Source organism: Melanaphis sacchari, unplaced genomic scaffold, assembly GCF_002803265.2.
Source record: "Melanaphis sacchari strain LSU unplaced genomic scaffold, SCAv2.0 Contig14_pilon_pilon, whole genome shotgun sequence".
Classification (NCBI taxonomy): Eukaryota; Metazoa; Arthropoda; class Insecta; order Hemiptera; family Aphididae; genus Melanaphis; species Melanaphis sacchari.
In genome coordinates this window covers 291,726-315,887 of record NW_020270656.1, presented here as the reverse complement: position 1 = coordinate 315,887, position 24,162 = coordinate 291,726, and the positions used below count along the sequence as shown (strand labels likewise).

Genomic DNA, 24,162 nt, shown 5'->3' with positions numbered 1-24,162 from the left:
ACTATTGTCGAAAAAAAAAACATTACCTATTACTCGCGGTTCAACTGGTATAGATAACAATAATAAGTCATAATATAATATCTTGTCGTACAAACAATACAATATTTACTCTAAACAGATGTATGATTATTAGACACGGAAAGGTACAATATCTACTTTAATGCACAATATTTTTTTAGCATTTTGTACGTGATTTGTTGTTTGTGTAATGAATTCTGTATTATGTTATTTTTGTAAAAACATTTAAATAATAACCGTTGTAAAAACTCATCTTGCATATCATTTTATATATATTTATATATCGTGTATGTATACTTATCATGCAGTATATGCAATACGTACAATTTATTATTGTCTAGGGAGCGATGAATTGTTGGCAACGGTCGGATCTCAGTATTTAGTTCTTGTGTTCCAATTGTTGTCAGCATAATATTCACCTTTTCTTTTGCCAAAACATCATCCAGTCATTATATAATGAAGTTTTAATTATTTGGAGCTATAAATTATATTTTAGTTATTCTGACGTCTCAAATTATTGTCACATAAAACAATTTGTTAAACCTCTATGACCGTTAACGTAAATACATAAAACCCATGTACATTGTACACATATGACATATATAATAAATAATAATACACTTTTCTTAATTCAGCTACTAACCTATCATTAGATGTATATATAAATATCTTTTTTTTTTAATGGTTCTTAATGTTAAACTTATCGCCATAGATAACCAAAAATATGTTGTCTGGAATTTTAGCAAAATTAAAATTAAAAGATAATCACGTTTAATTTATTACATAAAATTGTGTAACATTTTTATAAAGTAGTGATTATAAGTGATTATTTGAAAATAATTTTAAAACTGAAACACTAATTATATAACTGGTCAATTTGCGGCCCATATGTATAAATAGGACAAGTACCCTAGTACTTAAATCTTCATAGGTAAACTAAATTCTGAAAACAACGTTAACTGTATTGTTAAACGACAACCTGAGAATACGATTGAAATATTTAAAATCACAATAATTATGAAGTATTACTAATTGGTATTAAATAACTTTAAATAAACAATTGCACTTTTAATTATTGATTGAATTTTTTAGCAAATAAATAATATTTTTAAATTCCGTCTAATTTAAATTTATTATCCTTTATTATTTTTTTTTCTTTTGATTATTATTATCAATATAACTAAATCACAACTTGTTCTTTAGATTATACATTGGCCTAATATTTGTAGTATTAAATATTCATTTCAATAAGTCAATGAAAATAAATTAATAATAATTATTATTTGTTCACAGGAGTTTTTCGTGATCATGACTGCAATACAAATAAAAAATGTTTTAAACTGGAAATTTTAAGTAAAAAAATAATGCAAATAGATTCTGCCGAATTTCTAGTCAAATACATTGTTTATCATTCAATAGTTTGACTGTAATTTGTACAGGAATGAAATACAATTAATTTTTTTTTTACCTTTACCAAATATGTAAAAGACAAAATTTTCAGGAAAAAATAACTTTTTTTTATAAATTTATTTATTTTTATTATTATTAATATTTTTATTATTATTTCCTATTATTATTATTGTGCTTTTTTTTTTTTTAATTTACATACAGTGTTTCATAATATTATATATGTAAAATTATTATTTTTATTACAAACTTTTTTCGGATTTTGTAAATGTCGGCATAATATATTATACACCATGCAGTTACTTATATGTAAAAATATATGTATCTATTGAATATAATGTTTTTCAATCACTATGGTTTCCATTTTTCCTTTTAGATGAAATGATATCATGGGATTTTTAAGCCCGTGTATAAACACTATAAGCGTCGAATAATATCTGATATTTATTTTGTAGATATTAAATTGTTTTTGAACTCAATTATAAAAGTTTTTGTAACGCGTATGGAACAATTTTTTCATGAAAAAAATAATAATCATTATATTTCAGACTTACTTGAAGTTTTATATAATTATATTTTTAATCATCAGCCGCAGCATATCGATCGCATTTATACGGCGAAGGTGTGTATACCTACCTATAAATATATGTGTAACACAATTATTATTTCAATTCCATACTTGTATAACAATATAACATGCATATTAACACGTTTAGATTTAAATCACGAATACTCTTAACTAGGTATGTTTTAGATTGTGTGGTTAGTGTTTCAAGTGGGTACTCAAAAATGCTATCTTATAAGTTATAACCCTTGTTTATTACGCTCAAACAAATTACTTTAATATAAACGTATTATAGCGTAGGTATCGACTTCTGGTTTAGAAAACGCTATTCCGTTTGTCTATATTATAATGTATATATATTATATTATATTGTTCATCCTACCGCAAAATACGTTTACCTAAACGCTTAACAATATAATTATATAATATGCTTAACAATATAATTTTATAATATCTCATATTATCCCATTTAAAAAGGACTATATATTATTAAATTATCTAGAGCTGTTATCATAAATAGCATTTCCCTCTCTTATCCACTAATATTTTTATTTTTAAGTGCATAATAATTAATAAGAACGTAGGTACTTAATAGACTATTATGAAAAAAATTATCTAAAATTTGGAAAATATATATTAATATAGTATCAGAATTATATATCATTGTATGCATTATATATTATTATATATGATATTATAATAAATGCTGCATATAGGTATGCGAGTGGATAGATAATACTTGCAATAAAATAAATAAAACGCAATTGTGCAATGTGTAAATATACAATTATTGCACTATTTGACTTAGAAGTAATATAAGAGCCGATATTTTACGAAAAACTATAATTAAAAATTTTTGTTAATCATGTCAAAATATGTGATAAGTTCTAGATTATATTAATTGTAGGTACTATATCTACTAACTACTTCTATACCTTGCTAGTAATAATAATGTCTTATTTTTTATTTGAATAAAAATTGCAAAGAATGATTTTTAATTGTTGATCTATTAAAATATTCATTATTTTTTAAAGTTAAAAATTTGTTTAAGTACTTTGAATTTTAAAAATGTAGTACTTATCGGTGATCTTCCTGCTGGCTACTACCCAATAAAATCGAAATTTTTCAGACTTTGCTTTAAAAATATTAGTCATGTACAATAAATAATAGATAATCAAATAAATCTTATCTTCATAAATTAGTCATTTTTTTTTTTTAATCAAGATCATTTTAATAAATGCTTATCTTTTTTTTATTCAATAACGCAGATAATCGATATCTGATTTTTGGAATTATTAAATATGTATAATTAATGAGTAATGACTATAATTTTAAGTACTTAAGATTCTTTTGTACTACTTATGGATTATTTTGTGGGGCACAAATGTCTATTGTTCAAATAAAGACCCAAACACTAAATTTCTATTGTAAATTATTAAGCTGAAAATTTTTTTGAAAATTTTGAAATATCAAAATCAATATTCCAAAAAGTAGTTTTTGAGCCATTTAAAGATTTGAAATCTTTGATATATAGTAATTAAATTACTAAATAAATTATAGTAAATTGAATAGGTATTTAAAAACTTCTTTTAAACTTGTCATGTAGGCGGTACTTCATTTTTTCAATAATTATTTTATCAAGTATTAAAAAGAATTAATACTTTTGTAGATAATATAATGAACACATTTATAGCCTAACATATTTATTTGGGTTTCATTAATTAACTGAAGGTCAATCGACAATCGCTTCATTTTATTTAAAAAAAGCAAACATTTCTAAAAAGGAAGTTTGCTGTTATAAAATAGATACATTACCTATGTAAAGATAATAATAACTAATAAGTGTTTAAGTACTTATTTATAATATTGACATTACGAGAAATGTGTAATACTATAATAAATGGAATACAATAAAGTCTTAATTCTTTGACAAAAAATATATTTCTCAGTTATTAATTATTATAATATTATATGAATTTAACAAGTATAATAACATATTTCATGGTATTATTTAACATCTACTAAAAATAATTTTGTATACGCAAATAAATAAATAATTAGATGCATGTTAAAATCGTTTAACATGATAAGCTTAAGTTTAATTTACTTTTTTGCAGTTGAGAATAGTATATGATTATAATAAATTAATTAATTTATAGAATTGTAGAATGTTTGATATTTAAATAGTAGTTATGATCTGATTATAATATTATAATGTACAAATTATAGGAAGCTATCATTTGTATTTATATTACAACAACGAGTTTCTTTTGCTTACAAAATGATAAGGAAAATTCCATGTGCATCAACAGAAATATAAAGTATCTAATATTATTATATCAAAGTATTAATAAAAATTTTTGTGGAAAAAACAATGAAAAATAATAATTGCAATATTTTACCAATATATATTATTTTCTATAGGTCTATAATATATTTTAATCTTATAGCATAATATAATTACTAATAAAATTTCACTTATTATTTAAACCTAAAATGTAAAAAAAAAATATATAAAAAAAAAAATTAAAAAAAGGTATTAATTTTTATTGTTTTAATCTTAATAGTTAATAGTTTATGAAATTAATGTAAACCGAACATACCTATTTTATACACACAGAATAAATCATTGTTTTATATTTAGATAAAACTAATAGGTTCTAATTGTACCTAATCGGTTATTTCATCGAAGTAGTAGATACTAAAATAATTTATAAATTATAAGTGTGTTATCATGTTGAACAGTATTGACGAATTAATCATAATTTTTATTTATTTTGAAATGTTAATAATTGGCCAATAGGTCGTATTTACACATAATATACATAATAATATTATTGTACTATAAAATATTATTAAATATAATTATAATATGAATACAAAATTGTATTTGTTAAAAACACTTTTTAAAAGGATTCAAATGGTATTATAATCTATAACCAAATAAGTTTTACTGTGATTATTATAATTACTGCACAAATCAATCAAAATAATTACAGATATTTTTTTAGTAATGATGCATTGAACTTTGCAGGTTAAGCGGATGTTAAGGAAATCGTATAGAAAGAAGATTGATCCCTATTAAAATTATGTTTTTTATTATATTATACACGAAGCAGTTAATTAAGCATATTTTATATTAGTTATAGATAAAATCTGTAAGTATAAAATCAGAACTCCTAACTGACTGATTCATAATCGATTTACAGTCGAAACTACCAAAACCTATTAATTTGAAATTTCGAGGGAATTTATTCATTACTATACATAAAAACACTAAGAAAATATTTTGTGAAAATTCACATTTTAAAGAGGGGTTCACACAGGCATTTGTTAAAGAAAAACATGAAAAACTAATATTTTTTTTTGATTATTAGTGGGAGTTTGCCATTGCTTACTGGATATAAAATAATTATTATAAATGAATTAATATAATTTTAGACCTGTATTTTATACTTAATTAAAACCTCCCAAATTATTGTGTTAATTTGTGTAGCTTTTTACATTTAATGGAGTTTATTACAAGTTAAAACACAGTTATTTTTCATTTGTCATGCCATTAGGATCAGCTAGTGTTATAATATATACCTATTAGTTATTACTAAGACAGTAGGGCTCGGATTTTGTAGCAAAATAAATCTTTAAAAAAATATTTATTAAATTTAATTCTAAAAAAACAATGGAATTTACTACCATATATTTGGTCAAGTTACTTTCATTAAAACTCATCCTGTCGGTGGGTGCTAATAACAATTATAGAGAAATTATTTAGAACACTATACCTCACTGATTGATATTTACCGGTTAACTAAAGTATTAGAATGTGCTATAGAAATACGCAGATATAATTTAGATACCTAATTTTAAAACTATACGATTTCGGCACAATAACGATAGTTATTTTATCAATCATTCGTTTATTACTAGTTTATTTACCGATTTTATAATTTCTGACAATAATAATATAGTATTTTTAGTTTATAACGTATAAATAAGTTAAATTTTCAAGAAAAATAAGCAAAAATTAAAAGAAAAGAAACAAATAGGGAAAAAACAATAAAAAGCAGGTTTTGTGAAAAAAATCAAAAACAAGTTTACTTCATTGAAATCAGAACGATTCAAAACGTATTTAATATTTATATATAATAATATTATCTTATTATTACACTCATCTCAAGAAAAGCATTTTCTACAAATTCCGAACCCTAGTTATTGCATACCCATCAATAGTATTTTTTAAATGTATTTTATTTTATAACTCATACGTCTGTAGTAGATCTTATTGATTCTTTTTTTTGGAAGAATAGATATTACGCACCTACCTATATTATTCTTTTAATAACATTTTTTTTTTTACTCTTATATCCAACTCTAGAATTGAAGCTAATTATATGCATTCTTCATTACTAAATATGTTTATAAATTATGTAGACATCTACTAACAGTATTTTAAAAATTCCCCCTTTTTATAAATTAAATATATATGTTTTTATATTGATAACTTCTGTTTATATACATTTATTAAATTTAGTACGACTTGGAATATATTTATTTTTTTTTTTTCATTTAGGGATAGTAAAATATCTAATAACTTCATTATTTAAAAATAAGATATTTGCGAGGAACTTTCAGGTTTTTTTTATTGTATTTTCCATTGGCGTGGCATAGTCGATTGCTATGACTAGGTAACTAATAGAGTGGTTCTAAGTTTTTAACTTTAAAATTTTTGATAGCTAATTGCTAGTATACGTATCGATACGTCTGCTGTATCGTCTCTCGTATTATGTGGAATTTTGTTTTACTAATAATTAATTTTAATTAAATTGTATTGTAATTTCAATACATTTAAAACATACAAATTTACGTTATATTTTTTAAATTTATTTGTTAACGTGTTTATATACTTAATACATTTTTATAATTGCATATTTGCATACGTGTATTATTTAGCTTAATATTTTTTTTTTCTGTTTGTTAATGCAATTTTAGTTGAATATCTATTTACATGCATTCATATACAATATACATTTTTACAAAAAATTTTAAGTGTTTGTGTTCATGATTTTCAATGCAATAAGAACCAAATCCTAAACATTTTTGCATGAAATATTATTGTCAGATACCCTAGATATTAACCTTATACATACCTTCTACTGTATATATTTGCTAATACTCGTTTGTTACATTTTCTTTAATATTGTACAAATATTCTATATTCTTATTTGGAGATCTTCTCTTTGTACTGGTGTCATATACTTATAATATATATATATATATACCTATATAAAGAGCCAATTTGATCAAATGTTTATTTAGTTATTCTATTCAATCATAATTTGTTCACTGCACTGGCACACTGGCGCATGTCAACGGTGCACATAAACTATTTAACAAAACTTTATGATACTGAATGTTATGTAAAGATTCCTTGTTACACACTTGCGTTCCTCGCGCATTAACGCACTAGATTTGCGTATTTCGAACTAAAATATTGTTTATTTTTGTATTTTTCGAAGCTTGGCTGCTTCGCAGGTAAAACGATTTATTTACAATAAGCGTTCTTGTTTGGAATCGTGTAAATTTGTTTGATAAAACTTGATAATTTTAATGTTATAGGGTCAAGGTCGTTTCAAGTATGAGAGAATTAGTTAATGGCATAAACTATTTGTTGTTTTTGTAGTATTATAATATGTATAATATGTGACGTGCATGTGTGCGACGATGAACGCGTTTTATTTTGGCAGACAAGTCCTAGCCTAGGCCTGGCTTATAACAAGAAAAATAAAATTAGACCAGATAAAATTAGTTAACGGAATTGCGTCTTTGCATAAGTTTTTTATTTTTCTTCACATTATTTATTTGATATTAAACATTTACTATAAATACTGTATTCGACAATTTAATATCTACATTATTTATTATTAATTTATCGAATTCATTTAAAATATGACCTATTTAATCAAGCAATATACAAATTTCACAAATTTTGTACTTCTCTTAGAAGTCTTAAAATCTTAAACATGTGACGCATTTACTATATATAATAATCGCATATCTATTGATTAATTTTTTTTTTTTTAAATAGATTAACTATTTTTAAAGTGTTGATGGAGAGGAAGATGTAGCGTCAATTTATATCATAACTTTAGAAAAGACATGCTAAGATTAGGGTCTTAAAGTCTATATAATATTTAAAAAAATTATATGTATATATATACAATATTGTATGGGTATGTGTAGGTGTGCGTGGCAAGAATAATTGCATACAAATTTAACATAATTTCTTTTTCTTTTTAAATTGAAAATTTATATTTCTTATGGCGTTTTTATAAAATAGAAACCAATAATAAACTATGAAATTAAAAATTTCGATTGTTCACACTAAAATGCGTATAAAACACAATCGTTATTTACATCGTTATAATTTAAAACAAACACAATTAATTGTGTATTATACTAATACATGCTAAAATAATAATGTCTTGCAATTAATCATTTTTATGATATCACATGATTTTTTCAATAAAATATAGATAATAAATATTCAAATTACTTAATAAACAAGGAATATTGAACCGTCTTTTTATATTTCAATTATTTTGATTCTAATCGAATCAAAGAAACTAGGTAATAAACTTTTTATAATGTGTCATTTTTTTTTGCTATACATTTTTTGGTTCAGTTAAAGTGCTTCAATTAAATTTTAATTGACGAGTATATTAATCGAAAATTTTTATTAGATACAATTTTAATTAAACGAATTATGAATTGTTGCAATGTCTGCATAAAACATTAAAATTAAATGTATTATTATCATACTAAATATTTTTACCATACATTTATAAGTTGTACAAATTATCGTTTAGAAATACTTAATTCATATTTATAGATACTTGCAAATTGATAAAATTATTATTTTAAAAATATTTGACGTAATACGAATATTGAAAGTGTTAAGATTTAATACATCCAATTGAATTCAAGGCTACTCGCACGTAATGTTTTAATTAGACCTATTTAACAAAATCAGAAATCCGTCCAACGTGCGATGAACTAATTTTTTTTTTACAAAAAAATAATCATCTATCAATTAGTGGATGAAAATATTTCAATGTACCCGCATAATATTCTACTAAATTATTGTGTTTTGAAATATTACTATTTGTTACGATGATAAAAAGACTGCATAGACCGTCTAATTACTCACATCCTGTTGTATATTTATCTTCTAATAATTAGTGTATATGTGCAGTATAGTATAATATTCGTATAATTGTAACGAGGAATGTATAACCTTAATAGTATTTTCAATTTCTGTGCTTTGGTAATAAATAAATATCATAAAAATAATTGTTCTAACCCACTAACCCACAGAAAAGAATAAAGAAATATTTTTCATTAGATAACACTATGTTTATAACTACATGACTCGACTATGTGGTTTCGACATGGAATTAAGCTATATAATAATATTATATTGGCTTGTTGACTTCAATACTGTTAAGGTTATTTAAGCAAAATTTAAAAAGTCTTTAAATAGCAATACTATTTATAGGTATATATCATATCATATATTATATCACATACCTCATGGCTCATACTATTTTACAGTTAGTGCATTAGTAATTTAATAAAATAATAATAATAATAATACATTATTTTCTTTTAGTTTTAAAGTATATAAAAAAAAGAGATTATTATTATCAGAGATACTATAAAAATTAAACCATCTTTGAACGTAAATTAATCAATTTTATTGTAATTAAATCCGAATTGTTTGACGTTGACGAGTAAAGACCATTATAATACTTCAGTGTTTGATAGATAGTTTGAACTGTAGGGCTTACGATTTTTTCGTGCACGATTTACATTTCTTCTAAATAAATTTTTTTATTGACTTATCTTTTCCAGTATAGCTGCACTACGGTAAGTGGTGTTATCGATTTTGCCGTTTTAATATCAATTACGTCGGCTATCGATTCCGCCTGTTATTTGTGTATAAATTGATTCCGCCCGGTATTTGTCTATATTAATTCCGCCGAAAATTTTATTTATGTTGGTTATATAAAATATATTATTTAATTAACAGTATAGGTTACAGTAAAAACATTTCAAAAAATAATTTATTGTCGTCTACAACGAAAAATATAACACAAGTATAAAGTAGCAATGTAGGTACCTACATGTAATAAAATATTAACATAAATGTAAATGTAAGCATTTTACATTTTGCTATTATTAAAGTAAATAATTTATAAATATTCAGTGGATTAATAGCCAGCGAAATCAATAAGTAAAAAAGTTCGACGGAGTCGTTAGTCGGCGGAATCAATATGTAAAAATATTTGGCGGAGTTAATATGCGGCGCAATCGATAGATTTCTTACAGGTAAAAAGTCATTTTGGCGCAATCAATTTACGCTCTACGATGACAGTACCTACAAATTATACTACAACAGGTACTGAATTTTATCATTATACTCTTTAATATTCAATGTACCTAGTGTTAGTCTATCATTAAATCTCAATAATTATAGTTAACTATATACATATCTGCGTATTATCGTGTTAAGTTTTGAAAACATCTCTGATTTGTTGTAAATTAATAATAATAATAATAATGAATAACAATAATGATAAAGTGCAAACTCGTCGAATCCATCCTGGATATGCATCACATTGTATATCAGAACACTATATTGTTAGGTCAAAGTTTACACGACTTGTGCTATTTTAATTGTATTTACCTACACATGAATGGGTGACACATAATGTGTAACAGTATACGTCTTATTATTATGATGTATAAATTATAATATAGTTATTGGATTTAAAAACATTAACATTCGTATATACATAAGACGATTATTAACATGCAGAAATCCAAATAATGTGACGTAACGTGCTTATCGTTCACGCTTCAATTTTCTGTAATTCAAACATCAAAGGTCAATGTTCGTACAATGGAAACAAAGTATGTCGTTTGATATTTTTATACACAACATATTATTATACTACGGACCCTTTCAATGATAATAATAGTTATTATTCGCGCAGACGGACTAACCATACCATAATCTAAGAGATCTTTGATGTATTAGGTGACTTCTACAATTTGAAATAAATACGAATAGACTCGATGACTATTGTCATCGTACAATTAGTAATTAGTATTAGGTAGTGTTAATATGCCTGATCTTAATGATTGCATATTACCCATAATAAATTGAGAACATTCAGATCATTATTGTTAGATATTGTTAGGTATGATTATGAATCTTGTAAAAGTACCCAGATATTATATAAATTAATCATTTTTTTCCCTTCACTCTCTACTAGTGATGATACTACTAATGATGCGTAAAATATAATTGAATATAATATTTCCTTATTTATTTTTAGTAATATCATTATTTTTTCATTGTTAAGTTAAAAACTCTATCGAAAAAACAAATTGTATTACGCTAGCATTTTTGGTAAATAAGTAAACCTAGTTATTTAGTAATTTTTCGTCAACATTAACTGATTACATTATAAAATTACTAACTACAAATAAAAAATATGCAGTAATTGTATTTATATTGTACAATTTATATACTTAAAGTTTTGATAAACTGTTTATTTTAGTACCTATATTAACATAATTATACCTAGGTATTATAAAAGTAATTTTTTAACATTTTTAAATGTTCTCATAGATTTCGGGATAAATTAAGAAAATTTAAAATTGAACTGTTTATCAGTATTTAACGATGATCTTTTTAAACTTTTGATAATATTATGTACCTACCAGTATTTAAATATTTACGTTTTATAAATGTCTTTAATATTTTTGTAACCGTGTACTTTATGGTACGACATATCTATCTATTCGTTTTTAAATACAATTAATGATTTTATATTAAATTTAAAGAATGTTCAGTATTGACTTCTGAAATACTTTTCAAGTTAAATTTAAAATTTGATATAACCTACACCTAATTATATTTTATTGCACATTTATAAAATACTTTAATATGGTAGACATTATCTATACAATCAACTAATTTTAAGCAGAATTAATTTAAATAATGTTAATATTTTAGGATTTTAATACCTTTGGTATTATATCTATTATAATATATTATATTTTATGCATTTGCTTGATAACAAAACAAATCATATCACATGATTTGCACGTGATATACGAGTATAATATAATATCAATTATTAGCAATAGGTACCTATTTTTTATAGTTATTTTTTTTTTCTTCAAATCAAGTTTTACTTAAATGTATTTAGCTTAATAGTCTCAGTATTAAAATTAATCCACTATTTAGTTTTATACTTGTATACTTAATTAGGTCATATTATAATATTACAATTTATAGAGCACAAACATTTAATTTATGCAATTTATCACAGTTTTCCATAACATACACGTTAAATATTATAAACATACATGACGATTTAATAAAAACGATTATTTTTCATGACGAGACAATTATAATACACAACATACAACGCAATTGTATACATTTAATGACATTCATAAAACATTAAACTAATTTTAATAGTACCTATATTATACAACAATTAAATAGTTTTAAATTTTTAAATTTTCAAATGTTAATCGTGTGCAATGAATGTTGTCTACAAATAACATACGTATGAATATAAATTAGTTAGGTATTAGTTTAAATCAGTAAGTTACTTAATATTTATTTTAGTCATAACAATAAACACTAATCTAATAATATTTATGTCTAATAATATTTACATTCAAATTAATTTGTATACAAACTCCGCTGGTTATATTTTATTTCATTGTTCCCCTTCACAGTTTAGTGTAACTACATATAATTATTTAAAGTCATTCGTTGATAATTATTGAGAAAAAATAAACTATATTCTTTAAATGAAACGTTTAAGAAAGATAAATGGATTATATCATGAACAATTAAAATACTATAGGTATATAGCTATATCAATATAATGTAAAACGGTAACAGTCCAGGTACGTTATGTATATACACCAGTAGGTTTCAAACTTTTTTAAATATGGCACACTATGTTCCTTCACAATAACTCATTTTTTGTCATTTTTCAAATTTTTGAACAAAATTTTGCGAAACACCTAAAGATTGTTTAGGAAAGTTTAAAAAGCACTGATGTACACTGAGGATCGTAATACACAAGGTCGTAATAGATTAGAATACGATTTCACGGTCAAATTTTTTAACGCGTGCCTAATTTAAATGATAATCGTAGAAACAAATTCAATGTTATTACATGAAAGTTTTCTTAGATTATTATAAATCAATAAACTCTTTACGTCAAAATTATAAGCTAAAATACATATTAATTTATATTTGCATATACGTCGTATGTTTGAGAGATTTGATAGTATAAATTATTTAATTGAACAATTTTATTGTTAGATTCAGCAAACCGTGCTAAATAAATAATTATATAATAAACGATTTGCGCCTACCAATGAATAATGATATATTTTCATAATATTCACATATATATATCAAAGAAGCAATATGCATATGTTAAAATAAACGTATATTTTTATAATACATTATAAACTGTTAGGTTAAACAAAATATTCAGTATATATAAAGGTGGTCCCGGATTCGCCAATCATGTTGTATCTCCTATTTCTGTTTCTTCAATATTTTAGTATATTTTTAATTTTGAAAATTTTTCGTACAACTAAATTCAAGTATAAATTTTTGTTTTTCAAACGAGAATCCCCCTTTTCTATTATTTTAGCATATATTATTTTTAAATGTTGACGATTTAAATTCAAAATTCAAACCACAAATTCTTAAATTAACTGCAAACGAGTTGGGTTTGAAGTACAGAATTGTGTCTCTTGATTTTTTCAGTCTACGCGATTTGATGCTATAGATATAAAGAGATTAAATTCAAATCCAGAATTTTATTTTTAACAATATTAAAAGTATACCTATATTATATAAGAATAAATGTTATTTCGTCATATTTACAAAAAATATAAATTAAAAATTAAAAAATTACACATTGGGAAAAAATATAAAAGAGTTTTTATAAATTCAAATTGATAAAATTGTTCAATACAATATTATACAAAATGATTCATTTATCAAAAACTATTATAATATCAAAATCTATTAACGTTTTAGAAAATTTTTTTTTAAATTAATTTTATAATTTGAAGCTATTATTTGGTTATATTATAATATAATAACAAGCACAAATATAATTACACGTCATTCTGAACATTTTTTAATAAAACAGTTTTCATACTTAACAACAATAAATGTTGTTTTGTTAAATTTATATAAATTAAAAGTAAAAACATAAATGATACTATTTTTATGAAGTCAAATCGTAAAATTGACCATTTTTTTTAATTTCTGACTAAAAATAAATATTTTTCATGTGTCGTCTTTGATAACTTTCTAATACTTAAATTTGTACTAAAATTATTTTTATAAATTAAAATCTAGAAATTTTTTTTGGGAAACAACTCGTTAAACGCGTTAAAATTATTTAACTAAGTATACTTATAGTACCTACTAAAGATAATAGGTCCATTATAATGGATTTGTAAAATATAAGAACTAAAGTGACTTGAAAATTTTAGCAATTAATTAATATATCATATTATTTAACACTTATTTATTATAAAAATGATCAAGATATAATAAACAATAGATCCAACACTAATTTTATTTTATATTTTTTGTAAAACCATTTTTAAGGACTTGTATGCTTAGTATAAACATTTTAATTAGTGAAAAACTACACATTCGAATTTTGAATTGGATAGATAAATTTTCAAAAAGGTGTCCACTATAAATAATTAATAATAAAAAATGGATTGTTTTCATTTGATAATCAGAAAATTGTATTGCCACAAGACACTCTTTAAGTTGTACGAAAAATCTCAAGATTTTGAAAATATAGTGTTTTTTAATAATCAAAAATTCCAAAAATCAGAATTTCAATAAATTCATTATTAAATAAAAAAAAAAAATGGAATGAACGTGCTTGATGAATCACTCTGTATATAATACGAAGTTTAAGTATGGCGATCGAATGAGTGGTGACTAGACGGATATAGGATATACTAAATGAAAAACCGACTGTCGGACACACAAATCTAGTCTGAGACTTCCTACGCTTATCTTTCTTGTCAGTGTTATATTACTTATTATGTTCAATTTGATACATCATCGCATTCATAAAATGGTTCCAAGACAATATCCGTTTTAGTTTTTTATTCAAAAAATTATTGTGATTTCGTGATATAAATAATAAAGTTTTTCAAACTTTTGTTTAAACAAGTAGTCATTTATTTTCTTCAAAAACAATATTTTTAATTATTCGACAAAATCACGAATTAAATTCCAAAGCGAATTACTTTGATTATCCTGTAAGAGTTTTTCGTAACATTGCGAAACAAATAAAATATGACATAATAAAATATTAAAATATTATCTCCTCTCAACCGACTAAAAGTAATTAGTAACCAGCGTTTAAAAAATAATATTATCATTAAAATTATTATTATCAAAATTGTTTGAATGTTTACTTTTAATTTATTCTGATAAAGAGATGAAATAACTAATCATCATTTCCAGGGACGTGCAATTCTCGAAAACGGAACTAAGTGGAAATTTTTTCCCGAGAACACATAAAATGTTTATAGCTTATTAGTTGTCAACGTGATAATTTTCTTTTGAGAAATAAAATAGTGAATTCATTTATTGATGATTTTAGTCAAAGCATAATTTTTTTTTTTATTATTAACCGTAATAAGTTCAGTAGCTAAGGCCTTAGTTTAAACATATTTTTATAAAAAATTTAAATACATTAAATACAATTTATTTTTACGTATATATATTTACAAATGAATATATAATATATATAATGGAAGAAATTGCTTAATTTTAATTATTTTTAAATTTATTTATCCAGTCCAGTATTTTTATCCGCTCAGTGGCCATAACCAGGGAGTGTTTTGAGTGTTGAATCACATCCCTCCATCTCGGACGTATTTATGCTAAAAATATATTCACTATAATATGATTAAGATTTCTACAAAAGATGTTGTAATATGGTTCTATTTCGTGTTTAATAATATTAATATAAAAATTGATTACTACAAAGAATAATGTGTAAAGTCCTCTTCCTCTATATGTTATACTTTGATATAAAATTAAAAACCCTTAAAAATTGTTTTGCTACTCTAATCTTATTCTTCGTATTATAATAAATATAAACTCTTTATAGATCTGTCATGATATTTAAAATAAACAAAATACTTATCATACGTTTTATATAATTAGTGCTCATACATTAGGTATATACATATATTATATTATAATACTCGTAAATAAATTGAGATGCTAACTAATTAAATATAATATTAATATATCTTCTGAAATTTAAATATACTACTAGTGATTGCTAATATATTGTATATATTATTATACTATTTATAAAAAAAAGTATTTATATATATACATAACTGATACCATAATACTTGAGTATTTGAGTTAAAAATTTAACTTTAGTTAAAATTTAGCAATTTTGTGCAAAAGAATTTAATACTATAAATTTATGATATACATTAAAACATAAACCAATAGGCTATATTTTATGTTATTAGTATTATTTACATTTTATATGCATTTATTTTGATTCTACGTTTGGTAGATCCTACTTATTTTAAATTTTATTAAAATTTATTTTAATTACATTTAAATATTATAATAAATTGTGTATAGTGTAAACCTATAAACATGATTAAGAAAATAAATTTAAATATTATTTAGTTAATATTAATTTCATCAAAACATTTCGAATTAAACAATTATATTGTAGGTAATTTAAAATACCTGCCTACTTAAAATGGGATGAGAAATACCTAAACATTTTTAATGTTAACCATTAGGATAAAGTTATTTTTGAAATTTAATTTGCACTTAAAGTAAGATAAAAAGAGTAAGTTAAGAATTATCTAGTAAGAAAAATAGCTTAGTCAAATTATAATATGACTTACGATAAAAATGTTTACAAATGTAATACAGAAGAGTCAAATAAATTTTCTAATAAATTAAATAAAAATTATCTTCTATTGGTGAATTACATTTAATTTTTTTTTTTTATTAATTGTTATGTATAACATTTTTTACGCCATCTATTACAATCTATTGATTTAATGTTTTCGTTGTAACTTGTAATTAAAAAATGTTTAAACATGATTCTTGGAGACCTAATTTTCACAAAATATAATTGATATTTATGAGTTATTTATTGTGACTTTTAAAATATTTAAATTTTTCCAATTTATATTGATAACATTTTTATTTATACCGATGTCAAAAAGTTTGAAAATGTAATTTAAGGTTCTTCATAAGTTTTTTTACAGTATTCTAAAAAAATATAATTAATACGTAACCACAACTGTTTTTGGAAGTAAATTAAATTTTGTTTAGGTTTCACAATACTTTAACTAATATATATAATATAGTCGTTTATTTAATTTATATATTTAAATTTAAATTTTTAAGTAACAATCTTTAAATGTTATAGGTAATTAATATTACATACTATTATTACTCTATATTCATATGTACAAAACAATTATTTATTTTGATACAATTTTTATTGGCTTATTTTCCAATATTTTTATTATTTTTGGTAATAAACTAATAAATAATAAGTAATAACCTTATATTTAAATTAATATCTCTCTATTTAATTTATTATATCAGGTATAATTCTTAAGCCCCGATATAATTATAGTCCTATAGGTGTATTTTCGTGTATCAAGTTATCATTTGTGTATGTTTTTTACAGATCTAAGTATAAAAAAATGTAATCAAGAGGGTACTGCTCTGTTAGGTGTCAAATGGGTCTTTCTTGTAGACGCGTTAAAATTAAATCCGTGATATAAATGATATATCATTGTAAGCGAAAAACGATTCTGAGTGAAAACGGTCTGTTAACCTAATCATTAAGTATATTTCAGGATCTGTTTTTTTTTTTTTTTTTTAATTCAGCTATTAAAGTAATTTGTCATTAATTAAAATAATTAATAGTTTTCTATAAATAATGATAAAATGTAGATTACTGCAAATTATATAAAACAATTATTACTTATTAGAAAGTTGCACTCTCACACTTTTTAAATATTAAAATAAATTATATTCATGAAACATGCAAGTATCCCTAGTATAAATACTGCATACAACAATATAATATGTATAAATTTGATATCTATAGTTGTTTTTAATGCTCTTATGCTTCGACAACTTAAGCTACAACAAACCGCATTAAACTAGGTAAAAATTAAATTTGATAAGGTAACCATTATTACAAAACAATTATTCTAATAACAACAACGAATTTGCGTAAAAATTTTTGTTTTTCCTTGATTTTTTATTTGTTTTTCTGATTATAAAAAAAATTATCAGGAATTTTTAATTTTTACTACTTTTAAGTACAAACTAGATACAATTTTATATCCAAAATCACTCTTAAAGTTTAAAATTGAAGCTTTTTTCGACTTCTCATTGTATACACAGACATAAAACAACCAAATTTTAGTAAAATCGATATATTCATCACACCGATTAGTATCCAAAATATATATATATATAATAAATATTCTACATTTATACACTAAACTATATGTCACAAATAATGGATTTTTGCTGTTTTAATTTAATAGTATTTTTATAAAACATTTATTTATTTATTTATTATATTTAACATAAATATATTTCATGAAATACTTTTTTTAAGTCTACGGGAACGATAATAATTATTATTATGTTTAATTTTTATTTACAATCCTGATAATATGTATGTATATTATTTTTCGTAATATTAGTAAAATAATTATTAATTGTAAGTTAGTAACTTAATTTAGTTACACGACAACTATAATTACTAATATATTACATAAACGATATTCTATCTCTTAAAGATAAAAAGCATCTTGGAGTTTAAATATTTAAACCAGTCAAATTTATCTAGAATAAATATCCGAAATAATTCGTTAAAAATATAACATAGTAATTATTGATCAACATGACTACGATACCACTTTCCGAACATATTTAGCTTTATGCTCCGAATTTGTTAAAAGTACATTATACCTTTACCCGCTTGTATTGCCTCCAGCATTCAAACATAAAACAGTAAATTTTCGTACAGTAAAATTAATTTTATGTAGATAGTTTTAATATTAAAGTGGATTTGCTTATTATTAAAGTTAAAGGTAAGATAATTATTTGTGTGTAAGGCGCGGGCGTACCTAAACGTTAGCTTTTTTGACGTTTTAATTTTTAAGCATTTTTAACTTGTAAAATTTACAATACTTGTAGTATATTTCCTTTGACTATGATAATAGGTCAAGTCACTTTAATATTAACGTTAACTGAACGAAAATTTGTGAAGTTGTATATTTTGTAAAATGGAAACACATGTAAGTGTAGCGTAGTGTGATGTGAATATAGGTAACTTATAAAAATATTGGTTGAAGAGATAAATTGCTTGGTCCTTCTACAGTTAAGGACTTTGGATATTCATATGAACACTGCATGTACATTAATATATATTTTATTGAACAATAAATGTGTAAACAATTAAAAATAATTAAGTAATTTATGTAGACTACACTATATGTTGTCTAAAGAATATGTACCTACAAATATTAATAAAAATATATGAATAATTTTACTAATGTGAGTAAAAATAGAAAATTACCTAAAAGTAATTACATACTTTTATAGTAATACACTAGTATAAGAAGGTACGTATTTTAATATTTATCTTAAACAAAACTTATATGCATGGTTATTAACTTAAATCCTATTTGGTACTTAGAAATTTGGTTATGTGGACATTTACATAAGTAGGTACCCATTATAAAAATAATTGTAATATATCAACACTTAAACCATCTAAATATAGTTTAATCGTCGTGATTACTGGTTGTAAAACAAAATTATCATATAACGTCATCAATGTTCCAATTAACTTTTCTAAAAATGAAACAACCAAAAATAATAAATCGAATATCTGTGTATTTAGTAATAAGATAACGTGATAAGAATTTTAAATCTTAATGCAAAAAATCACGTTCTATAAAAAGTGAAGGATCTGAAAATGATAGGGAATGAACAAATTCTTTAACTTAAATAAATTAACTCATACTTATTCATAGGATACTGTATTGCAGTATGCATGTCATATTATCATCGTCATTGTATTTTAGTGAAAATAAACGTTCATATATAGGACGTGTCTATTATTGGTTAATGATTATATAAATAGTTATATAGCTATTAGGTACGTGTTTAAAATTTCATAGAAATGATAATAGTTAATAAAATTGTTCAAATATTTGTGTAGCTATAAGTCAAAGTCTAAAATTAATATTAATTAGTGAGACTTCCCGTGCAAGCTATGCTTATACCATGATATACTTCAATATATTACAATATTATACATTTTTATTTTTTATACGTGTATACAGACAAGAGTCAAGTCATGAAATATTATATATTTCGATATTGCCGTATCAGTGTACACTTGTCCTTGAGGTTTGATGAGAATCGTTCTGGCAAAATCATTTTACTTTACTCACAAAGAAGATATACTTATATAGTCATTTAAATATATATATATATATATATTCAATTATTCAGTTAAAACGTAAAATTCGACTTATTGTAATAATTAATATTGTTCTTGGTTTTTAAAAGGTAGAATTTTATCGAAGAAATCAGAAAGGATTTATTGTATATTGTTAATTTAAAAACAGAAGCCTTAACTATATAATTAAACCACTCCTATCATAGACAGCTGTTTATTAATTAAAAATACGTAGGTTTATCGAGTGAATATAATATAATAATTATAATATAGTTATTATACAATAGGTTTATGTTATTTATTAACATTGTATTGAATTTTGACTTTACGATGTGTTTCGGCGCCGGGTGCCTTTATAATATTATATATTGTATATTCAATATTGTACGATGTTTATGTTTAAACCTATATTCACGACCTACACTTCTGCCTTCCTATACCGCGCGTCACGTATATCTGCACTTCGTATGTATGTGATGTATTATATTATAATTTATAGTGAACGTCATTGTGTATTTAGGAAAACATAAAGTCCATATACTACACAGCGTGTGTGTGTATTGCATATTATGGTGCGCGATAATAATTAATATTCGATAAAAAAAAAAAGTGTGTGCGAATACGGTATATATATATATATATATATATATATATATATATATATATAATATAGACAGAACGGTGGCGTTGGATGTCGAACAGACGAGGACCTAGGTGGTATAAAAGTTTGTCGTAGGTATGAAGTGAGAGAGGGATATGAAGGGAAACGAGGGCTGCTGACCTGACCATTGAAGTGGCTGACGTTTGAGTTTGAAATATTATATACATTGACGGCGATAATGATTATGCAGAATAATAAGCCGTACATATTGGTTACAATATATATATATATATATATAGGTATCTACTGGCTACTGTAAACTCAATAAAAATTATAAAATAATCATAGGTGGCTAGATATATCCTGACATATTTTGAGAACTGGAGATTCTTATCTTATTTAATACACATTCAAAATATTATTCTATAGTAAAAAATTGATAGTTGGATTAAATGAATTCCTTATTATAGTAATAATCACATCTTTCTTAAGACTGAAATATATATATTCAATATAATTGTATACGTATTTGTCAAGTTGCATAGGTTTATTAGATTGTACATACGCTGCAGAGGGAGGTAAATTTATTGATTTTAAAATTATATGTTATTATTATTATTTGTTTTTTTGTACAGCTAGAACTAAAAAAAAAAAAAATCACATTTATTGATTAAAAATAAAACACAAATTGCAAACGAAACAAAAACATTTTTTGTATTTCCCAGTATAGCTTTCAAGGAAATCATAAAGGAAAAGAGCAGAGAAATATGAAGCATCCATTTTTTATGAATCTTGTCTTTTTTTTAGTAAGTCAATATCTCTTGAAAATTGTTATTCAGACTCAATAATTTATTTAATAAGACCTAAATAAATAATACCCGACCCGGTGGTCCATCCACTCAGTTAATACAACACTTTTTAAATGGTTGTATTATTTGTCCAATTGTTCTTGATCACTTGTCTCATTTTAAGAATAATATATATGATTAACGTAACAATTAGACCAATTGGTATATTGTTTATGAGTTAATAGTATTTCTAAGATTCAAGATTATTCTGTATCTATGATTTTATAGCTTTCGTAGTCTCGCATATGTTCTATGCTTCTGTATCTACGTGTAACATAAGGATTCGATAAAAAAACGTCGGAAAACATTAGAATAATTACACTGACTGCCGACTGGTTATTTAATAATTTAGTTTGTATATGCATTATACATACATTAATTTTCAACATAATAACCGCTGTCCGCTTGTCACAAAAAATGAAACGATAAAGCACGATCATGAGATAAATTGACATAATGTAGTGATGGAGTTTATCAATCTATAATTAATATTATTCTGAGAATAACATACACGATACACAACAAAAAAGTGTGTTACAAAAAAAAAAAAAAAATACACACTTAGTATTTAAATTATTATAAAAATCATATTATACTGTGAATTCAATATAAGCAGTAATTTATTTTTTAAATTACTTTTTAGGTAAGTATTCAGTACTCATCTATGAAGAGTAGCTTACAAATATTACCTATGCATGTCAAGAACAAATGCTGAATAAATCATATTATATATAATTAGATACCGTAAAACAAAATATGATAAAAAAAAATAATAATTCGAAGGATTTTTACTTATTAAAATGGTATAATGAATAAAAATATGTTTAATTATTTAAAATAAAGAATCATAAATAACAATTACATACCTACCTATAAAAAAAAAAACTAATATTTCCAGTAAAACGTGAATGTAGTATGCTTTACTGTATATTTATGTGGCTTAGTGTGATCTGTGTATACTTTATAATGATGAAAAGATTTACAATAATTAAACGGCAGATATTTTTAATAAGGATGTAAAAAGTGTGATACTATCATGACTGTATGTGTTCGGGAATTCTGGTTAATAAATATCTAACAATACAAAATATTATACTTCTGTATATAAGATATACCTAACATATATATTATATATGTATTTTTAAACAATTTTTAATTAAATAATATACATATTAATAATTAGATAAATATCTAATATCTAATTCGTATTTCATTTATCAATAGACAATTTGATATGTACTCAAATAATTTATTATTATATTATTTTAGTATTAAGGTACCTATAATAACCCAATACTAACTATACTCAAATAATAAACAGGTGTAATGGCATATGCTATTATTATACGTTTATATTATATTATTATATATATGTCCGTGTGTATTAAAAATGTATGTATACAATAAATATAGGTTCATAGCACATACATTTGTAATCACCCATTAGCCATAATGTATTGTAGGTAAGTTATTCGCCGTCGTGATCGTCCCCAAAATAAATGCTGAATAAGTATACTAGATCGACACTATATTGCGGCTCCGCGCGTTCATCATTCTGTATATACACTTTATTGAGTGATTCATAATAAAAGGTAAAAACCCATTTTATTAAAAAGAATAATAATTGTTTTTTAAAATAATTGTATTGACATCATTCGATATTACTAAAAAATACACAAAATATTTTTGAAAAAAAAAACGATATTTACAATTTTTTTCAATGACAGAATAGTAGATTTTTAATTTAATGTTCTGAAGTGGAATGTTTTTCTGATAAAAATCGAAATAAGGATTATTTTTTATAAGTATAGTTAGTATAGATTAATGGAATACCAATAATAAACCAACATTTTTCAGGGTATCTACACTTATGTGAATTATGTCATACCACTCTATTAATTTAAACTTTATACTTTAATAAATTAGTTCTAATTAAATATATTCGCTTGAAATAACATTTTATCTATTGAAATTTTCAGCAAAATACTTCACTAAAAAAAAAAAAAAAAAAAACGAATTAAGTCATTAAAAAAATAAAAAATGTTTGTAATGACTTCCAAATATATGAAACTATTTTTA

At 23.2% G+C, this 24,162-nt stretch overlaps 1 protein-coding gene across 1 annotated transcript in view; it reads right to left on the bottom strand.

The window, feature by feature from the left end:
* The window catches only part of LOC112591944, a 33,406-nt gene that overhangs the window by 7,270 nt on the left and 1,974 nt on the right, over nucleotides 1–24,162 (bottom strand). The gene's annotated exons all lie outside the window — the stretch shown is intronic.